Below are 20,112 nucleotides of genomic sequence, written 5' to 3' on the forward strand. Positions count from 1 at the left end.
GCCGAGGCGGGAGAATTGCTTGAGCTCAGGAGTTCAAGACAAGCCTGAGCAAGAGTGAGACCCCATCTCTACTATAAATAGAAAGAAATTAGCCAAACAACTAAAAATAGAAAAAAATCATCCCGGCACGGTGGTGCTTGCCTGTAGTCCCAGCTACTCGGGAGGCTGAGGCAGAAAGATTTCTTGAGCCTAGGAGTTTGAGGTTGCTGTAAGCTAGGCTGACACCACGGCACTCTAGCCCAGACAAGAGAGTGAGACTCTGTCTCAAAAAAAAAAAAAAAAAAAATCTTCAGGAACCACAGTAGCAAAAATGCTTGAAAACTTTTTTCTTCTCTTTTGACCATTCTACCCATTTTCACAGATCTAACTCATCATTCTATATCCTAAACACCAAATGGAACCATGAGGTATGCTACCAAGGCATGCTAAGAATGCTTTGTTGGTTTTAGGGAAGGAAAATAGCATGTACTATGGTTTTAATGCATCCCCCAAAGTTCTCTGTTGCAAACTTAATCCCCAATGCAATATTGTTGGGAGGTGGACTGAATGAGAAGTGTTTAGGTCAAGAGAGCTCCACCCTCCCAAATGAATTAATGCTGATTATAAAAGGGCTTGAGGCTGCTAGTTCAATCTCTTGCTCTCTTGCATGTGCACTATATCTCTCATCCACGTGATATCTTCCACTGTGTTATGACACAACAAGAAGGCCCTCACCAGATGCCAGTGTCATGTTCTCGAACTCTCCAGCCTCCAGAACTGTGAGCCAAATAAATTGCTGTTCATTATACATTCCCCAGTCTCAGATATTCTGCTATAGCAGCACAAAACAGACTAAGACAGAGTAAATCATGTTTTTTTCCTTCTTTTTCAAGGTTTTCTGTAGTTTATTTTAGCCTGATTTTCTCATGAGGAAAAGAACAGATTTATTTATTATTTATGTACTCAGTAAAATGGTAGCCTATGTCTTACTTCATTGGTGACTCATTTGCACTAAAGTCTGGACAGATGTCTGTGTTCTAGAAAATTGTGTTGCTGGTTTGGTAGAGTAAGAGGTGGGTTTCAAATATTGAGAGTGATCATCCAAATACTTAAAAGTTGAGGTATTTGAACTTGAACAAATATGATGCTAATCATTCTTAGTCAAGAAGTTTTTAACTTTCAATAGATAAAAATAAAGCCAAATTTAGTAGAAACTAATTTAACAAATTATATTATCTTACTCTTCATTAGGCTCTAGAGTTATAGAATAAATGTATTAAATATTGAGTTCATTCTAGAAAAACACATATTAACTTTATCATAGTTAAAATTGAATTATTTAATAACCCAAAACCTCACTAAAAGGTAATTTTCAAATAATGGATTTGTTAATACTGGCTACTCATTCAAGTTTCTAATTCTCCTGAGTAGTATCTAAACTAAATGTTAAATCATCACAGAGGGTTTCTATGAACCACCCTATCTAAGTAACCTACTCTGTCCCTCCCACATCATGTTCTAATATGACTTTGTAGCACTCATCACTATTTTAAATTATTCTATTTCCCTTCTTTAGATCTAATTACTAACTTAAACTATCCTATTTTTATATTTATCTAATATTCTGTTGTATCCTTTTATTAGAATATAAGCCAAATGAGTGGAGGAACTCTGAATATTTTTTATGACCGTAATCACATAAGAGGCACCAAATGTGTCTCAGTATGTTCAGGTTGAATGGATAAATGAATGAATAGGTGAATGATTAACAATTATTTCAATGATTTTGAAGTAATGGAAAAGATGGGATTTGAAATCAGATAAACCTAGGTTTGGATTGTGGGCAAATTAATCTCTCTGTAGCTCAATTGTCTCATTTTTAAAATTAGGACAAGAATAACACATATAACAGAGATAAAATGAGATCATTAAAGTGTTAATATTTGCATTCTAATGGCAATGAGTATTTGTATGTTTTTCAGCTTGCATGTTTCCTTTTAAAGACACAATATAGAGTAAATAGGAAGAGCATGTCTTGTCAGACTGCCTAGAATAAAATGTTCCCTTTATGGGTCAAAATGTCATTGCCTTTATACAATTTATCTAATTTTTCTGTACCTCCACTTTTTCATCTGTAATAAGGATATATATTTGCTGACTTATAATGTTTTAAAAAAAGAGTTTATTGTTTAATTATTAATTACTTTTAATTATAGCTATTAATAATCTATCATTTATTTTTAGTTTATTACCCAGGAACTATGTCAATGTTTATTAGTAGTAGTATTTTTATTTTTATTTTTATTTTCTCACTGGATTTCTTCAAGAAAGTAGTGAGTTCAATTAGAATTTGTTGGGTTTGCAGTGTTTATAGAAATCTCAAATAACTGTGCCTAGGGACAGACATTGTTATGTGACTGAATACTCAGGAGAGTGGTTTATTCCAAAAATCCTTATTTGAAGATGTTTAGTCCATTCAGGCTACCATAACAAATACCATAAACTAGGTGGTTTATAAACAATAGAAATTAATTTCTCAAACTTCTGGAAGCTGAAAAGTCCAAGATTAAGACACTAGCAGATTTGGTGTCTGGTGAGGGGCTGCTGTATGGTTCATGGATGGCGCTTTCTAGCTGTGTCCTCCAGAATTTAAGAGACAATCCACCTCTCTGGAGCTTCCTTTATAAGAGTACTAACAGCATCCATGAGAATTCTATCATCACCATTTAATCACCTCCCCAAACCTCAGCTCTTACTATCGTTACATTGGTGATGAGCTTTCAACATGAGAGTTTAGGGGGACACAAACATTCAGATCATAGCAGAGGGTGATAATCATAAAACTGTAGATACAAACATGGGTGGACATTGAATTTTATAAAAAATGATGTCCAATGAGAACACAAAATCATGACAGAATTGAAAATGTAAGAGTTTTGAAAGAGAGCAAGAAGAATCTTGCACAGGACTGAAGAGTTTGGAGTAGAAAGGAGAAGCAACAAAGTGTGTAATCATGGAAACCAAAGAGACAAGTTTAATAAGGAGTGGAAAATTGTAGAAATTGGTAAAGAGAGGTCAAGTAAGGGAAGCTTTGAAATGTTCAGTGTCATGACCAGTAAGAAAATCAGTATTGTGTTGAAGGCAGAAACTATAATATGAAGGGATGAGCAGTGAGTGTGATATTAATATGAAGATATAGCAGCAGAAAAACAACAAAGGGTAGATAATAGGAAAATAATGAGGAAGTGAGGCTTGCTTGAGTAGAATGTTTAAAATTTTCTGTGGTTTAAGATGCAGCACACTTGAGCTCACTTCTACACTTATGGGAATGACTCAGCAGTGAAATTTCACATAATTGACTAAGGATAATTTGAGGGAATATTATCTAAAGTGCAATTAAATGTTTACCCTGATTGAACCTGATCAAATCAGAAAAGAGATCTTTTATCTTTTAGACAAGGGGCAAAGAAATAAAGGTGGGAATAGGTATTTTCATATATTGGCTAAGATGGCTAAAAGTACATGACTTATACCATCTCACCCCTAACACATAGAAAATCAGATGCAGTCTCTTAGTTTTTGAACTGCCTTCCTTTAAACATCAAGGGCTATAATTCTGTATTATGTTTCTTTCTCACTTCCTTTCTTCTGCTTCCTCTTATTTTTAATCTGGTTTCTTCATTTTATTTTATTTTTACCCTGAGAAAAAGCCCTTGAGGTAGATCACGGAGATAAAGGACCTGTTCAATACAGCAAAATAGGAAGAAGTGTAAAAGGGAGAACAGAATTGAGGATATAAAATGAAGATAGAAATGAGATTAACATTGACATGTATATGTAAAATTCCCATGCCATTACTAAATTCGGACTCAAAATCTGGCATTAAATTTTCTTGCCACTAATATAAAGGAAAAATTACCATCTGATAAATAATATTATAAAATTATAGACCATTTCAAGATTTTAAATTTCTAAGAATAATAATAATTACTTTAGTAATTATTAGATAGTAGGGCTAGTTTTCACTGAAGGCCATTCAAATACCAAATTCTACAAAACAAGTTGTTTCGGTATCAGAATATGGTTGCTGTCTATTCTCTGTAGTAGGAAATATGACTTTGGATAATTTTAAATTGTGTTAAAGAAAATAAGAAGTAGGCCACAGGCCTGAGATTGTCCCTGTACTAAAACCTTTTACAAAAGCAAACTAAAACTTAATATGGAGGAATTTCTTATAACTGACTTAAAAAAATCAAGCCTCATTTAATCACAGACAACCAGCCAATTAGTTATATAACTAGGGACTTCCTGTCTTCCCATATCCAAATAAGACAAATTACCAGCTGTAGCCAATCAAGTTGATTTCTTTGCTTTATTTCCACATTCAGCCTATAAAAAGTTCACTGTTCACACTGCTGATGGGAGGCTCTCTGAACCTCTTGTCAGCTGCCCAATACATGAATTGTTGTTTACTCAAATAAACTCTGTTAAATTTAATTTGTCTAAAGTTTTCTTTTAATATTCATGATGAAAGTAAAAAGCAAGTTGATACATCTAGAACATATGCGTGATTTACTCTATTGGAAGTTAGTGAGTCGTGCCTAAACTCCATTTATATCTATATTCATTTGATAAAGTGTTAAAAAGCTGGGTCTGTATGGATTTCAATAACAAAGGGCTATCCTGTGTTTATGTGGCATATCTCCTTATTGCTTGTTTACAGTATTGAAGGCTTAAAAGAAGGCACTTGATCTTCAAACAACCTTGTTTATTCTTTTTATATTTCTTTGCAATCATAAATACTGGCACAATGTTCTATAATGCAGTAGTTTAACCTAAAGACTGGCAGATCTTTTGTATAAAATGTTAGCCTGAGAAACATAAAATTGAAGCTTATCACACAGGAAGCTATCATACCATTTGGATAGAATGTCTGTAATTTGAAAAAGTCTTCTTTGTCTTTAAAAATGAGGGAGAGTGATATAAACTACATTGTAAGTCAAAACAATCAGTTCATGTCTATTTCTTAACATGTAATCAAAATAGGAACTCACAATTCAGAATGCTCCTGGAACGGTTTTAAGAACATTATATGCCTTTGCTCATTTAATCTTCATTATGTTATGATCTTTTCAGAGATTTATAATTCTCATTATAATATGACCAAATTGAGAATAGCACACTAAGTAACATCCAAAATTATATAGTTTTTTTTAATCTTGCTACAACAGAGTGAGGTTTGAAATTAACCTGACTGTAACTCTGGCTACAGAATCTATGATCATGAGAACTAAACAGCAAATTTCCTCCTTGTGCAGAGGGGAATAACCTTGCACTGTCTATATTGTGTAATGCCGAATGCATTAAAGTGGCCATGAGCACTTGAAATGTGGCAAGTCAGAATTGAGCTATGCTTTATGTATAAAGTATTCATCAGATTCTGAAGACAGTATAAAAAATAAAATTGCAAAATATCTCAGTGCTTTTTTATAATAATTACATGTGTAAATAATATTTGGGACATATTGATTTAAATAAGATATCATGAATATTATTAAAATTAATTTTACCTGTTTCTCTTTCTCTCTTTTTATAATGTGTTAACTTTTTTAAACATGATAGGTGGAAAGTCAAATTGTAGGGTCCAAATATTTGATAAATGAATAAATGAATTGATGGTTGATACGTTATAGCTACTCGTCTTGTTAAACTATCAGAATTCTAGTTCAATGTAGATGTACCAGTATTTTGGCTTTGGTGAGAGTCCCTATCTTCAGAACAGGGATACACTTTTTAAAAATTTTTAAAAATACTTTTTAAAACCATCTTATTGAAGTATAATGAAATACAAAAATCATACATACTTAATATAACACAAATCAATATTCATTTGAAGATAAGTATACATCCATAAAACTATTACCACAATCTGTGCCATAAACATATTCATCAAACAGTGGTGAGTCTTAATGAAATAAAATAATATAATAGCACTTATTGAATGCTTGCTTGCTCAGTGCCAGTCACTGTTCTAACCTTTTACATATATTATTTCATTCAATATTCACGACTACATTATATGGCCATTATTGATATTCTTACTTCACAAATGAGAAACTGGAGCCAGCAGAGGGTAAACAAAATTCTGAAAGGCAAACAATTAGTAATTGATGGAAATGGAATTGAAACCTAGTCAGGGCTCTGGTACATGAGGATGGGGACATGAATAATGTAGTGAATTTGTCATAGGGAGTTCCATTTTCTAATGTTCTAATCTCATCCTTTAGTTCCTGGAGTAATTTTGGGAAAGGCAAGAAACCATCTGAGTTAAAAGTTTGCTCATAAGTGAAATGAAAGGATCTAAACAACCTTTAACATATTTTCTTAACACCATCAAAGTTTGAAAATAACTATGGATGAACTTTTCCCTGTAGGTTTTTATCCCAGCATCTCCCATGTAAATCATATAGCACAGCCAAAGTGAACTATTTATTGGTTCTTGAATACACCAAACATCTTCTCTCTTACACTTCATCCATGCTGTCCTCCTTATCTGCATGTATTCTTGTTCATTTCTCAGTATGGAAACTATTTAATTTTCAATGTTCGTATTAGTCTCTATAACCCCCTTTGTTATTTTTTATCATTCAACTACATATAACTTCTTTGCCTTTTGAACAATCCTTATTTTTTAATTTCTTTTGGAACCTATCACTTCACATTATGTTTTATTGGATATTTGCCTAATTATTTTGCATTTATAAACTATATCATGCAAAATATCATGCCTTATTCCTGTGTGTATTTCCTGCATTTTGCATCGATCATAAATGCTTCAATATATTTCTCAAGTTAAATGACATCTTCACCTACTAACAATTTCAAAGTCATAATTTCTCTCTCTGGAGATAGAAATAGAGATAAATATATAGATAGGTATAAACAAAATTGCCCTCACAAAAAGAGATGGCAGTCAAAACTTGTGAAATTCACTGTAACAATTTTGAGAAAAAAGACATAATTATGGAGGTTATATATCTTCTTTTTTTCCTAACCTGAAAAAACATCAAATACACATAAATCTTCTTCTAATACATATACATTTTTTTTCTTCATTTAGCATCCAATAACATATTTCCAGTGTCTAATCTTAATGCAATTGAAAATAATTACGGATTTGGTGTGTTCAGGGGTTCTCTGTATGGTAAATTATACCATCAAATATTCATTTTAAAATTTGTTCTGCTCTATATATTAAGATATATCAGAAAATTTTCCAGAGTAAAAGTCTAGCAGATCAATATGTTAAGCCTTAAAATTATGAAGTGAATCAAAATGCAAAATTATTTAACTGGAAAGAGTCATTTTGAAAATTTAACAAAGACTTGCAATTCATACTCTAATAAAGAGACAGAGTAGTTAAAAATAAATTAACAGTTCAATGTACTGTGGAGAAGCATTGGAAAATTATACATAGTCTTGATGCTATGATCAGATTTGATTATTAGGGAGATTACTATTGTAGCAATGCCCAAAACAGATGAGATACCAGGAAAAATAGAGAAAATTAATTCAGAGTATGTTAAACTAATTCCCACAGTTAATAAAAGGGACTTGAACTGAGATAGATCTGGAAGTGCTTTGAATTGAATTGATTAAGTAACAATGACAAAGATAAAAATTTTAAAAATTCTGGCAGATATGAATATGAAGATAATAAAAGAAGAACTTCCAGATTTCTGGGTAAGACAATGGCTATTCACCCCCCTATGAAATATAAGAAAAGAGACAAATTTATCCATTTTGAGGGAAAACAACGAAATCAGTTTTGTATATTTTAATTTATTTTGGATATAGTGTATGCAAGAGTAGAAATGCTAAAAAATGTAAATACAGCAATGTCTAGGTTAGCAAGGAGTTCAGAGCTATAAAAATAAAATTTAGTAATCCTGAGTCAGTCAAATTTAAACTTGTGTTTTGTTTGAGATATAGTACTTAATCTCACCATACTTCAGTTTCTTCATTTGTTATCTAGCAAAATGATAGACAGAAATATTAATTTTATTAATACAATTGAAGTACTTAAAATAGTTGTTGCAATGTATTCAATGAATGTTAGCTAAAACAAACAACAAAAAAATTGATATCTCTATCTAGATTTTACTTGGGGTAAAAATTTTTTCTAATAAAGTTACTTTGGAACCATATGATTTTGATGGAATGTACAGCAGCTTATACAGAGGAGCGAGAACAATTATCATAAATTTAGGTGTTTTGCAAGAAGGCCAAGTTCTCTGCTTAACAGTTGGGAGAGAGTAAGAGTGGTAAAGGAAACATATCTACAATTTGCTCAAAGTCATTCAAGTGAATTGAAGTCCAAAGATAGCCCATTTGATTCAAGATCTATTCTGATATACTTTAAATTTTTTTTCAGTTATTCATTTCTCCAACTATCTAACACTCATGAACCAGGAAATTTACAGATACTAAATATTTCTGGACTGTATATTATGCTTTATTGACTTTCACATCTATCTTATGGCAATCCCATACTGTCTTGAATATTGTAGCTTTAGAGGTGTCTAGTATTAACTTTCCTAAAAAATACAGGAAAAAAGCAAAGACATCATTTCATATGTACTCCAATTTAAGTTATATTTAGAAATTATATACATAATAGAATCTAATTCATCATTGCAATAAATAATACATTTTTAAATTTTGGCCTACATAAATATATGGTATCATGCGGCCACAAGGGAAAATTCGGATTTTTTTCTATCTTACTGTTAAGTCTGAGTAAGATGTTAGCCTTATCAGGTGAGAGGACATGGTGAAAAATAGATGAGAAACAAAATACAAATTATGTAAATCATGTTTCCTCTTCAGTCAATATTTATTTCACATATATTTTAACACTTAGCATATGTTACACATGGCTTTGGGGCACATACACAGAATAAGCAAACAATGTCTGCAGCTCATAGACATTAAAATCTAGTAATAGAGCCAGATAATAAACACATGGATAAATGTAGTTAATGGTAATAGTAATAAGTGTTGTAAAGGAATAAAACTGTTACCGTAAAAGGTAAGGATGGTAAGGGGAACAAACTGAAGTAAAATGATTAAAAGAGTAGACAACAACAACAAAGGTTGTGAGTTTGAAGAAAATTGGATTGATTTGAAGACCATAAAGGTACCTCATGGAACTGCAAAATGATAAGACATGGTGAATGCAGAAGGAACTGAGGTTGAAAACGTGGTCTGAGATGAAGAAGGACCTATAGGTTCTATGAAGTAATCTGGGCTTGTGTTTGTTTTCTAATTCTTTGGGAAATCTCTGGAGGGTTAAAAGACAGGAATTTATGTATAATTAGAGTTTGTATTATTTAACAGAATATCTCAAGCTTTTTGGCATAGAACAACAATGTTATTGTTTTGGCTCACCTATGTGAAATTTAGTGAAATGAAGGCTTATCTTTGCTACATAACATCACCTGCAATTTTAGCCCTCTGCCCAGTTCATCCTATATGGTTCTCCTGGAATGGCCTTTCCTAAACACAAATGTATTAATTTCACTTCCCCAACTCAACCCTTCCCTAGGTTCTCATTGGCCATGGGCTAAATCCAGTCTCCTTGTCTGGGAACTGGAGGATCTACTTTAGAAATCTCTCTTATATGGGTGAAAGTAAATTCTGGCACTTGGCTAGAAACTCAGTTGGTGTTGAGAGCCAGGAACCTCTGTTTCTTTCCTTGTAAATTTCTTCAGAAACACTTCCCCACTGGGGTGCTTGGACATCTTCGTAACAAGGTAGCTGGGTATAAGGTGAATATCCCAAGAGACAGAAAGTGGAAACTACTAGTATCTTTGACATTTGTTCTGGAAACTGATACATAATTTCTATTATACACTGTTGGTTCTGTGTACAGAGCCCAGATTTCAGGGAGAGGCACAGCCTGTATTACTCAATGGGAGGAGCATCAGAGAATTTTGGTGCCACGTTCTTCTTTCTGGCTACCAATTATTTACATTTCTCCCACATGTAATATATAGTTCCCCTGCCTTAGAAACCCCAGAATTTGTGTGCCATTAAAGCATCAGAAAAAGATTACATACTAAGACCTCATCATCTAAATCATGTATAAATATGGATGATACTCCTTATGTGCTTTTCCTTTGGTATGTCTTCTCAAGTACATCTCTCCTTGGTATAAAGCCGTGGGAAATAAAAAAGGCAAGTTATCTGCCATCAACATGTCAAACATTTATTTTTTGAACAGACATAAGACAATTACAAGAGTCATTGAAGCAGGTGGGTGGATAGGAGGCATAGTGCAGTTAGTTATCCATAATAATTATCAAATCCAGCTGAAAAATGTTGCTCGTTTTTTGACTTTGTAACAGTGCTGCTTCTAGGAATGATTATAGCTTGTAGCTTCTCTCTTTTGGATTTTTGTTTTACCCTCTGAAAGATCCTTCATTTTCCATAAAACGTAGCTCCTGTTTGCTGCTGAGTAGTTTTCTCAGCCTGTTTTCTGACCATAAAAGTTTAGGACTTTAAAGACCTGTGTTTTATTTATTTATTTATTTTTTGTATGGTCTCTGCTCCGTTCAGTCTAATCTGGCAGGGCTTCCACCAGAATCATTTACAGGCATTCTGTGAATTTTATTGCTGTTCACTCCATTAGGTAGAAGCCACAACCACAAATCTCATTGAGATAAGCTTTGCTATAACTTGAGATTCTTGTGAGGCTGCTATAAGACAATAGCAGCCATTTGAGCTTTGGGTTTATTGTGCACTGGCAGTCAGATATGGCTGGAGCTACAGCAGCAGGTGAGTGGGGGCTGGCCATCTCTCTCTTCTTATAGTCTTGAGACCTCCTCACTGTGATGTCTCCAAGTGGGCTAGTTTGGGCTTTGTCACCTCATTGTGGCTGAGTTCCAAAAGTGAGTATCCCAATAGAACCATGTGGAATTTGATGACCTAGCCTTATCAGTCACATAGAATTATTTCCTTCATAGATACAAGGTTTTCAGGATTAAAATGATGGCAACATAGACCTCCATCTCTTGTTAAAGGGATTGCCAAAGTTGTATTGTAGGAAGAGCATGTGGAATAGGACACAGTATCGCAGTCATTTTTGAGAACATACAATAAGCCACAGTTAGAATTTAGACTAAACTACTTTAAAAAAGAAATCAAATATCCAATAGTTTTAAAAACTTAGAAGTTTTTTTCGTTGGATTTGTTTTTTTTTTTTTTTTTTTTTTTTTTTTTGTCTTATCGTATCAGTCCAGAGATAAGTGGGCTTTGTCTGGCTCCAAGACTTTGAAATTCTCAAAAGGTGGCTTCCATCTCTGGGCCACTTGGGAAGATACTTCTACCCTGGCAGTGAGTAAAGGTCAAGGGAATATATGTCCATTCCAAGTGCAGCACATTCCAAGTGCTACATCTAGCACACATCACTTCAGCTCCCCTGTAATTGGGCGACACTTAGTTATATGTAATATTAACCTGCAAGAAACGATAGAACATATGGTCCTTAGCTGGGCAACGATGTGTCTAACAGAAAATGAGTGGTTATATTATTAACAAAAATAAAATAAATGTTGTTGGGAAACTAGCAGTTTCTTCCACAAGTGACATAATCTAACTCTTGTTTCGAGCTGCAAATTTGGTACTGTTGGGAGAATAGACTGGAAAGTGGTTGAGTAAGAGCAGAAGAAAATCCCCGTTAGAAGGTAAGTGCAGCAGTTTAGGAAACATTTGATGTTGGCTGGGACAAAATAGTAACTGTAGCTACTGGACTTAGACTTTTGGATGGACTAACGAGGTATATAATGGTATTACTAAAGAAAAAGAGAAAAGATTTTATTGTAGGGTGGAATTGAAATCTAAATTTTTATTTACTGACATGTTAATGTTCTTGTGATTTCTTGATAAATGAAATGACAAGTTGAAAGTTGGCTAAATTAGTTTAGAACTCAGGAAAAATCATGGATAGAATTTTTCATTTGGGGTCAGCAGTATACAAATGCTATTAGTTGAACTATTTAAAACTATAAGCTTGCCTTGGAAAACTCAGGATATCAGAAAATCACTGAATAAGAACATGATGCAGAGAAGTGAAGAGCAGCAATATGGCTGTTGGTTTAAAGACTAAGAAAGTCATCTGGGAGGCAGAAATCCTAAAGGATGAAAGACGGAAGAAAGACTGATGTTAAGCTTTCTTTTTTTCTTTCCTTAGAGATTTAATTGTGATTATTAAGGTAAGTAATGCAAAGATATTATTTGGTTAAAGTACTAGAAAGTTCTTGATTAAATTTCTTCCCCATTTTGTGCTTCTATCTCTCTGCTTAGTTTTCTGTTTAAATATCTCTCTGTGAGAGGCTTGCTCAATGTAAAAAAAGTTTTCCTGTTATTTTCTCCCACAGAATATATTTATTTCCTGTATAGTATTTACCACAATTTTTAATTTTGTCCTAATTCGTATGAATGTTTTTTTGTGTGCAAAATATATATATATATATTATTTAGGGTATACTATGCTAAAATATATAATTTTTACTTTGCATAAAATTGAAAATTTTCAAAAATTTGATAAATGACTAATGGGTGCATTTTTTAGAGTTCTGTCTTTGTTCCCTTCTCTCTGTGAACACATTACTGGCTGTATAATACAACAAGGAAAGGACCCTACCCTAAGAAATCTGGGAACATGGACTCAGTCTGAGACAGTAGGCATTAGGGAAGTATTGATTTTCCCATTTTTCTTTGGTGAGTTTTTCTTTAGCAACAGTGCTCTTTGCTGTCTCTTCATCATTAAAGTCATAGTATTTGAAGAACCTTGATTAGAGTAAAGGACTGTGGAATATGTACCAAGAAACTCATTAGTACAACTTTTAGTGTTGTTCTTCAGCTTGCTAGTGGTATAGGTAAAAGGAGTTCTGAAAACTTTGTATAGAATAACCCAACTCATTTATCAATTGTGGCTTGGACCAAAGCCATACCTAGTAATAAAAATCTGTGCATTGGACCAGGCACAGTAGCTCACACCTGTAATCCTAGCACTCCCCCCTAGCCGAGGGGGGAGGATCGCTTGAGATCAGGAGTTCGAGACCAGCCTGAGCAAGAGTGAGACCCCGTCTCTACTAAAATAGGGAAAAAAAATTAGCCAGTCAACTAAAAAAATAGAAACAAAAAAATGAGCTGGGTGTGGTGGTGAGCGCCTGTAGTCCCAGCTTCTTGGAAGGCTGAGGCCCAGCTACTCGGGAGGCTGAGGCAGGAAGATCACTTGAGCCCAGGAGTTTGAGGTTGCTGTGAGCTAGGCTGACACCAGGGCACTCACTCTAGCCAGGGCAACAAAGTGAGAGTCTGTCTCAAAAAAAAAAGAAAAAAAATCTATGCATTATTTGTCTGTATCTTCTGGCTATCTCCTTTTTGTTCATGTGACTCTAGAAAATGGGTGGCTGAGGACTCAGATATTCTATGTAGAAACCAAACACAGTTTTAGTGGTGAGTTAACATGCAAATGTAAAAGTTGCAACAATACTAAAGAAAAGGATTGTTATCTGTAACATCTAGCTATCTTAACGTAGTATAATATATATATTCAGTGACATGTGTGAGGTTACAAGTCTAGTACGTAAAAGAACAGGAATTAGATTCCAATTATGTTGGGATACAAAACTATGTGGTCTCCAAATTATATTAATTTTCTTACATGGCAAATAATGATAGCATCCATAAAACAAGAGTATCCTTTATTACTCCAAGTTTTCACAATTTTACTGAATTTGAGAGAAAGGATCATGCCCTGAGAAATCAGAGCTGTGGGAGATACCTCTTTGCAACAGATCGGATTTAGATATAAGTAGGAGAGAACGATGAACTTTCAAGGTGCTGGAGGTGTAAAAGGGCAAGTTAAAGCTTTCACTCCTGAGTGAGAACACCCTTTCCTCATCCGCCACTGCAGCCAAGTAATAGGTGGAGACTGAGTCAAGAATACAATAACCACATGCACTGAATTCCTCTGTCATTCTCTTTCATGTTTTCATAATGTTATTGCAAAAATTTGACCTTTAATAATTAATAAACAACATGAATTCATTTTTTTCATAAACTGACTTGACATAAGACTGCCAGGGTTGTTACAGCACTATTTTCCTTCTCTGAGGCAGTAAGTACTTACAATAAGTGTTCTTTTGAAGTTACATTTTAGAATATTCCTAAATTCATTTCTCACAAATTAAAAAGATACACACGCAGACTATTATGACAATAGAAAACTGGATTCTGGTAGACTTAATTTTTTTAGCCATTTGCTTCATTTTCTGACTTATTAAGATTTATGAGCTTTTCTCTTCTGAAGTGAACTCTATACCTGCCTTCACAAATCAAGTGCATGAAAAACGAGATTCACTGCAACTTGCCTAAAGTGTAATAAAATCGACCAAAAGAAAGCCAAAAGTTCTCATTTGCAAAATATGAATAATGTTACAGGAGAGAACAACATTCATCCTAGCTCTCCTTCGTACAAATTCCCCTAAAAGAATTTATGACTTGAGTGAATGACTAGTCTAGTGGGATGCAGTTTTCTAGGCTAAGATGTAAAATATCCTAAGAACATTTATTACTGCTTGACTGAACCTGAACTTTTTTCAGACTATGGGACTGCAAATCATAGATGTCATGGTGGATAAAAATATTTACTGTTAAATTTGGATGATAATGCAAAATAAGATTAAGCTATTTGAATTATCATTTATTTTTTATCTGATCTACTTTATATCCTGTGAGAATTTATGAGTAGTGTCTAGCTAAATCATCAACAATGACATTAAACTGAGAATGATATTCATTTGGTTAGGCTATTTTGTAACCAAGTTTTTTCAAAATAATTGTATTCACTAAATACATTAGCAACTTGATCATTTGTATCTTTTTCATTTTTGTAACAGAGAGACAAAACCATGAAAAAAATTGAAAAGTATTTGGAGATTAAGACAACTTTAATATATTTCCTAAAGTTGCTTTGAAATAAATATTAAAAGTTTCCATGATATGTGCAATAACCAGTTATAAAAATATTATTAGGGATAAAAAATCCAGGTGATTTAACTTGAATTTTATTTTATCCACAAAGTGAATATTTTGACATATTTTATTTCCATATGAATTATTTGGAGTTTATATTCTTATGTTTTTGTATTGAATTTTAGACTTAGATGAACAGTTTCTATTTATTAGAATACATATGATTCTTTTTCAATTCGTAAAACAGACAAATATTTTTAACCCATAAGTCAAACAGAAGATTAGTAATATTAATTTATAAATAACAGTTATAAATTCATAAGGAACATATGGATGCTCATGTAAAGGAGGTGTTTAAGACAGGAAAAGACAATTATGAAAGAAAAAATGCTATATGGCCAATAAAATTGTCAATTTTTAAAACAATGAGACATCACACATCATATTAGCCTTTTTAAAAATGTATAAGATCTACTGTTGTAAAAAGGTATATTCCAAGCACTGTTGGTAAAAATCATATATATTTTGATGGAAAGAACTAACATAGATGAATTTGTGTAATTTCCTTTCTCTATATACTTAAGCAAGTAACATATACAATTTAAGCCTCGTTTCCTTATTCTGTTAAATTGTGCTGATAATGTCTATTTAACTCAACTATGGCATGAAGAAAATCAGGCACATGATATTCTTCGTGTAATGACTTCATACTGGAAGTTACATAACTGTAGCCATTATGCTTATGGTACTTTATGATTATGTCTGTATTTTCTAGAACAAAATTTAGTAACCATAAATAAAAAACTTTAAAATGTTCAGCTCTTTGGTGCAATAATTACATGAGTAGGAATTTATCCTAGTAAACAATCAGACACACACATACAGACATAACATCAACTTTTATTATAAATATATACAGTTTATTAAAATACCTATCGATAGACAAATATTAAATAACTCATAGGCTTTTTTTATTAAAACTAATTTTGGGGGTGGTTTGTTTTTTCTTGCTGATTTGTTTGAGTTCTTTGTAGATTCTGGATATTAGCCCTTTATTGTATATATAGTTTGAAAATATTTTCTCCCATTCTATAGGTTGTCTATTTACTCAGTTGATTATTTCCTTTGCTGTGCAGGAGCTTTTTAATTTAAGTTTCAAACACCTTCCTTTTTTTTTTTTTTTTTTTTTTTTTTTACCAAAGAACAATTTCTTATTGATGTTAAGACATAGGCATCTAAAGCCATCAAACCAGGATCGGTGATTTCTCATCCACTAATTCTATATGGGGCAAAGAATGAGAATTTGGAAGGTTTGTGTCTAGACTTGTCATTGGTAAATAAGGAAGGCATCCATGAATCTTATCTAAGTTGTATGAAGAAAGGTATTTTTTTGCAGTAAGACATTTCCAGGAACACAAAATTTGGTGGGATTTCTTAAACTTGTTTTCCCCAGAACATAGATTTATGTACGGTCAAATTTGGCATTGTCAGAGGTAGCCATGGTAAGAAGATAACTTACACATACGATTATCTTTAACAAAAATGTTGCCTGTGTCTAGAAGAAGTGACATCACCATAAAATTAAACTCTTGCCTTTAAAATTTGGTGCTTCCCAGTAGAAGCAATAGCAGGGGTCAGAAGCTGAAGTGTGAATGAAGTACATAATGTTTGAATTGCTATTTCTTTTTTACAATAAATACTGATGTCAGGTTTTTGAACATATTTGTGAACACATGGAGAAAGTCTCCTGAGTTATAAACAAAAACAAAAATCAAACAGAGACGAGTTTTGCAAAGGTGTAGAGTTCTTGCAGATCTCCTGGAAATAAAAGCCAGTAAAAATGTGATGTAGTAATGTTATTACTACAATTGTGACTTCATTTTTACACATAGTTTGGTATGACCTATGGAAGTATCGGTTATAGTCACATAGAGAAAACTTACCCCTTTCCTAAAGCACATTGAGATGGCATCAAGAGAAAAAAGGAAGTTTTTTCTTGGCATGCTGTGAGGTATAGTAGCAGGACAGAGATAATGCTATCCATAGACAGCAGAATTCGATTATTATAACTATGGTTATCTATATTATGTTATATTTTTATAGTAAACATGTTTTACTTTAGATATTAAAAAAAAAACACTGGAAATATTTGAGATATTGCAAAGAGTAAATTTTCCCTAGTGATTTGAGGAAATGGCTAAGAAAAAGATGGCATGAACTATTTCTCTTTTTTGGCTAAAATATGAATTCAATATTAGATAACAAGCTTCAGGCTAATTCTAGGAACATATAACTATCAAAGAAAAACGGGAGACTTAACTTTCTAAGTAAATTAGGCATAATAAAAAAACTAGTAATATAAATATTTTAAGGCACCAATTGTAACCAGAGTCCTTTTTAGCGTTTCGACAGAAGTTCTGCTTCTGTCTGCTGAAGTCTACTTCAATAATTAAATCTACCTTTTCCTCAAGCACCTGCATTAAACATTAGTTTAAAAAATACCCAATAGAATATTACCCTTAAGCTTTTGTTTTTTACTATTATTGCAATGCTCAGAGAAACTACCGTGAAGGAATTTCCATAATTAATATTCATATAGTGAAAATAAAATAGAGACTTTGATGAAGTCAAAGTCTACTGACATTTCCACTGTCATTAAAAATAGGCTACAGCTGTACCATGACCTAACTTACATTGTGTTGTACAGGTCTAGGTGCAAAACTGTAATTGTACCATTTTCTTCTAGAAAAAAAATGGGTTCAAATTTCTAATTAATCTGCTTACAAATGTTTGGTGGTAAAAATAAAATGTTTCCTAATAAGTGCTTGTATGAAAAAATAGCACTTTTTCCCCCCATGTCTACTACATACCGTTTCTCAAACTTGCTACTATAAACACCTGGAAGTTTATGGAAGAAACTTTTAGGTTCCAGAAGTTCTCTACTACAGTTGTAATTTTATATTTCCATTTTGATAATAATTTGTAACCTTATATAAGCATATTGATCATTTGCATGACCAAATACAGGTCTGTTATTGCAGTGCCGTGTTTGCCTTTGGGGTTATGATTTTACTGATTTCAAGTCACACTTTAATGATGACAAGTTAATGAAAAAATGAGATAGAAAAGTTGTATATACAATGTATTTGTCCCAAGTGATGTTGAAATTGTATGTATAGGATGCTATGAAAACAAGAGTTTGCTAGCATATTAATGTGAGAAAAAGGAGAAATTGAGTCATTGTATGGCTTAGGGATGGGTAGGCATGAGAGACTCAACAGAGAATTTATTATAGCTATGATATCATACTTAAATTGAGGTTGGAAATTTGCTGTTAACAACACATGTTCTATTATCTTGAATTTATGCTGTTAATTTTAATTTTATGGGTTTTGTAATCTGCTTGTACTTAATTTGTAAATTCTCTTTGGTTATATGGTTATAAATCTCAAGAAAACTTGAAATTTATCCCAAGATTTATGATTTTAGATATTTATTTAATACCATAATATAATTTAGATCGATACTGGAATTAGCTAGAATAATTCTTTAACATGAAAAGGGTCCCATACATTCTTCAAGCTAGAGAAATTGATCACTGAATCATACATCATCTTTCCCTTTTATATTTGCAAGATAAAGGAAGAAAGAAAAAATGCATTAAATTAGAAGAATTGTTTGCAAGCATATGGTTGAAACATTATGTCATTCTTTATTCAACACATTTTTATGAGCTCCTATTATCCCAACATTTGCCACTCAAGAAATTTATTAGAACTTGAGAATAGAAAACAAAAGCAAAAAAATATATATACTCACACACATGCTAAAGAAAAACAAGAATATATTCCTTTTAAGCCAAACATGTTAGTTTCTCAAAAAGGTAAGTAATTTACTGTCAATCAGAAATTATATGCTACTCCTGGAAATTTTGTGCAATAAAGACATAACCAAAGAGAAATGAATTTACCACTTTATTTTAATTTGTTGTCGTGACAACAAGGTAGACTTTTTCTTTTCTCATTTTCCATTTCTTAATGTGTGATATTTATTCAACATGCAACATTTATTGAATCAAGCACTTTACTGCACACTGAAGGTATAAAAACGGGACAGACCATCACAACCCTAAAGGATTTTGCTGTTTGGGGGCTAAAGAGAATCTTAGATTAAATATTAGGTCTTTAATTAGTTATATCAAATGCTGTGATAATTGGTTAAATTGTTAAATTTTTGTTCATTATTTTCAGTAACTTTATGGTGTCTCAAAATTATATATGTGTTTTTTTCCTTTATTTTAGGGTGTGGTTAGGATAAAAAAAGCTATTAAGGAATAAGCAAACACGTTTTCTTAGGTGAGGCACATACCTCTAAGAGATCAAAAGGCATTTGATCAAAAATGATTTCTCTGAGACTATATAATAAAAGAACGGGTCATAACATATAAGAATGCAATTCTGCACTAACTCCAAGGGAAAGGAAAAAAAATGGGTGAGGGAAAAAGTACCACTTTCAGTAACTCCTTTGTGCTCCCATTCATGTATTTATAAGATGCCATCTTCATAGTTCCAAAATCCCCTAGTCTTTCTCTTCCCTGTCAAGCTTCCCTGTCTCTAAAAGAAATCTTGTTCTTCCTGAGCAAAATACAGTTCCCTGAAATATTGTTACAGTCAGAGTTACTTGCACTCTCTCTCATTCCTATAATTTCCTGTTTGGAAGCCATCTCATTTAGGAAATTATTTAATGTAATTTTTCTTCCTAACCTATAAACTGCCAAATCATTTTAAAAGATGAGATTCAGGTTGGGCAATAGGTGCATAATATGCTTCAATAAACTGTCATCCTTGTATAGATAACATTACTTTTGTATAAAGGTTGTCTTCTATGTATTATTACACTTTTTTTCCTTAAGAATATACCATACAATAAAAAAATTCATTTACAGCCTTGTCATCCTATTACTAGGCTTAGAATTGTTGGGGTCCTAAATAGAATGGCAAGCCAAATATATTGTGATATATACCTATTTATGTTTTACTCTGTTATTCACCTAGTTAGGATCTCAGAATTTAATTTTAATTGCAAATGTAT

Source organism: Eulemur rufifrons, chromosome 4 (assembly GCF_041146395.1).
Source record: "Eulemur rufifrons isolate Redbay chromosome 4, OSU_ERuf_1, whole genome shotgun sequence".
NCBI lineage: Eukaryota > Metazoa > Chordata > Mammalia > Primates > Lemuridae > Eulemur > Eulemur rufifrons.